Here is a 3,820-nt window from a genome sequence, read left to right as displayed (position 1 = left end):
AAAAACCCCAAAACAAATAAATAACCTTTGTTTCTGTTGCCAGGGTGAGAAGGAAGGACCGAGTGCTGCTCTGTATGAGAAGCTATCACACCAGCGCTCCTTGCACACAGCGCTACATGGTGAAACAGGTTCTATCACGACTGAGGAGAGAAAAAGTCCACCTTCCACTCAGTGATTGGATGGTGACCTCAAAACAGTTGACTCCACAAGGGCCTACTTTCAGGTTGATGCCGTGGCTTAGTCTAATCTTGAAACAAGACACGTCTCTCTCAGTCATCTAACCGAGATGCACTGACGCCCGGCATCAACTTTCTTCGTCCTGTGCCATGGTTGCAAGCAGTATGTCATGTTAGATTCAATACAAACCAAAACAAAATCAAGCGGTATCAAAAGACGAAGGCTACTACATTAGCCTGGGCTCTTGGAAAATAGTGCTTGAATCCCAAGATTCCAAGTGGTTTTGTTTGTTTGTTTGTTTGTTGGTGGGGTAGTGGCGAGTAAACCCATGGAACTGGAAGAGTGGGACAGGAAAGGCGGGGAAGGCGATACAGAAGTGTAGCTGAAACAGTCATCATGGAACACGCTGGCTCTGTTTTGGGGGAACCTCTGAAAGCCATTTGGAGTGGCCTACAGAATAACCCATGTGGCACAGTGGTTATATGTTGGGCTACTAACCTCAAGGCCAGTTTGAACGTACCAACCACTCTCAGAAACCCACAGGGCAATTAGTTCTAGGTTTTTTTTCTCTTTTTTTTCTGTTTTTTTTTAGTGAGTGAGAGAGTGAATGAGTGAATGAGAGAGTGAGTAAATGCGAGAGTGAATGAGAGAGTGAGTGAGAGTGAGTGAGTGAGTGAGTGAATGAGTGAGAGAGAGAGTGAGTGAGAGAGAGTGAGTCAGTGAATGAGAGTGAGTGAATGAGAGTGAATGAGTGAGTGAGTGAGTGTGAGAGAGTGAGTCAGTGAATGAAAGTGAGTGAGAGAGTGAGTGAATGAGTCAGTGAGTGAGAGTAAATGAGTGAGTGAGTCTGGTCATTATAAGTAAAGATTGATTTGATGGCAGGGAGTTTGGTTTGGGGACAGAATAGCCCAGTCTCTGGATATGGACATCAAGCTTGATCACAAAAAAGAGGAAGACACTCAAGAAGGATTGACACCATGGCTACAGCAATGGGCTCAGAAATAGCAACAATTGCAAAGATGGCGCAAGGCAGGGCAGTGTTTCTGTTATACACAGGGTTGCTATGAGCCGACTCAACAGCACCTGGCGACAACAACAGAGGAATCTACGTGAAGTGAGGAGGGCTGGGGCTCCTGTCCCATAGGCTATCCCATAGGGCACTGAGTCCCCTGTATATTATGTATACTCCCTTGTATATGGTGTATACTCCCCTGTATGCTGTGTCTATGGTCTATAATCCCCCATATACTGTGTATACTCCCTGTATATAGCGTACATTCCCTGTATATGGTGTATACGGGAAGGATTTTACAGGCACTCACCCCTCCCCCACCACAAGTCCTGCCTCCCTTTCTAAGTTCTGGGGCGAACACAAGAACAATGTCTGAAAAAAACTTGATTGCTTCAGCAGTAGTTGGGATAAAAGGTGGGCCAATTAATAATTTAACAAATTTTACAGATAACAAATGCTGAGAGATCAATAAAGGAAGGAATCATTCAGGTCTTAGAAGGCAAGGCATAATGAAAGAGGTGACACTTAGATTTGTAAGATTAACGCGTCTCTCTATAATAGTTAAGGTACCCTGATGGCATAGTGGATTATGCACTGGGCTAGTAACGATGAGTTCAGCAGGTTGAAACCACCATCCTCTCTGAGGGAGAAAGATGAGGCTTTCTACTCCCACAAAGATTTACAGCCTCATAAACCCAAAGAGGAAGTCGTACCCTGCCCTATAGGTTACCAAGTGTCAGAACCGGCTGGATGACAGTTGAGTTTTTTAGTCTCATATAATCGGCACCCCAGTAATGTAATGACTTATTATTGAGTTGCTGACGGAAAGATCAGTTGTTTGAACCCATCCGCGGCTCTGTGTGAACAAGATGAAGCTGTCTGCTCCAATAAAGATTGAACGTCTGGGAAGTCCAAGACGCCCTTCTACTCGGTCCTGAAGGGATTCTGTCCTGTGGCCAGGAGTTGGCAGGGGCGTGATGGCAGGAAGTTTAGTTTTGGTTTATACAGCAGTTATCTGTATGCCATACTTACTGAAATATAACACATTTTGTTTACAATTTAAGCAAGTCCCACTGATCATGGCGGGGAACCGAAAAACAGTTAAAAATAAAAGAAAATAAAGTTTTTCAAAGTGACCCTTTCAGTGACATCCAAGAACCTGCACCATCTTAAGTTAATATGGCAATTTTTAGGAGCCTCTGGACAAGGGGAATAAGGTGAATTTATGGGCAGGACAGGCAGCTCTAAAGCAGGGCATGACAAAGCGTTGAGAAAAGTCTTTCAGGCTGGGATTACTCTGAAACTGAACCTCTAAAAGATGTATCCTTTTGACTTGTTCGCTTGCCTCCTCTTTCATTGTTTTGAGCCGAAGCCAGATCACTTCCTGACACCCAGAGACACAGGAGGGACTTTGATCCATATCACAGCACCTCTTCAGCTCCTGTCACAGGCAGCTAGGACTCCCAATCTGATATTGATTATTGCTTCTTCTCTGTCAACTTTGCTTTCAAAACTTCAGGCTCTCAGCATTTCTCTCCGGAGGTGCTGAATGGGCCTCCCAGAAGAGTTTTTCTGGTTCTTCCTGTTTGCCGGCTGTTGTGATCGCCTCTGAGATTCCCAACAAATGGTCTTTCCGTCTAGTTTTTCTTGGCACATTCTCCCCTCATCTTCCTCATTCTGCCATCAGGTCATTTTCTGTCCCCGCAGCTACCACATGTCAAGGTGTGTGGCAGACACTCCTGCCCTTGGCATTGCTTTCCCTGAGAACTTCCGACTGGTTCTGTTCCGTGATTCTTCAAGGCTTTGTCTTTTGTTGCATACTTGGGGGAAATATTTTACCTCTTCTTTCTAAGGCTTACACGGTACAGGATTTCAGATTTCCTATTACTTTCAGAGATTGTACAGGGCGCGAACCCCCACAAACCAGAATTTTTTTTCAAAGCTATGTATTAAATTTTTTTTCACAAAACAACCTATCACCTTCAAAGTACTCTCCATTGCACTTAATACATTTGTCAAACCTGTGATTCCATTCTTGGAAACATTTTTCACACTCCTCTGTTTGGATGGCTGGCAGCATCTCCCTCCTTTTTTTCTTCACCTCTTCTACATCGTCAAATCACTGTCCTTTCATGCACCTCTTCATTGACAGAAATAAAAAGAAGTCACACAGAGTGAGGTCAGGTGAGTAAGGTATATGAAGCAAGAGAGGCATGCTGGTTTTTGCCAAAAACTGGCACACTGAGATGGCTGCATGAGCAGGTGCATTGTTGTGGTGGCAAAACCAGTGCCCCATCTGCCAAAAATCAGGCCTTTTGGGGGGTCATATACTGTTACACAATCATTTCAGAACCTATAAATAGAAAGCTTGATTAACAGTCTGACCTGGTGGGACAAACTCCAAATGCACTATCCCTTACACATAAAAAAAAACCAAATGCACATCGTGTTGATCTTTGATTTCACTTGATGAGTTTGGGGGGGTGGGGGGCGAAATGACATGGTGTCTCCCACTGGCTTCATTGATGTTCACTTTTGAAGTTGTAAGAATAGTACCATGTCACGTCACCAGTAATGACCTTGGAAAAAAGTCTGGGTCTCTTCTGAGCTGTTCTTTCAAGGCACAGAATA

This window comes from Echinops telfairi, unplaced genomic scaffold (genome assembly GCF_000313985.2).
Source record: "Echinops telfairi isolate 266 unplaced genomic scaffold, ASM31398v2 ScPeMD7_6273;HRSCAF=7185, whole genome shotgun sequence".
NCBI classification, from domain to species: domain Eukaryota; kingdom Metazoa; phylum Chordata; class Mammalia; order Afrosoricida; family Tenrecidae; genus Echinops; species Echinops telfairi.
Note: the sequence above shows the minus strand (reverse complement) of the source record.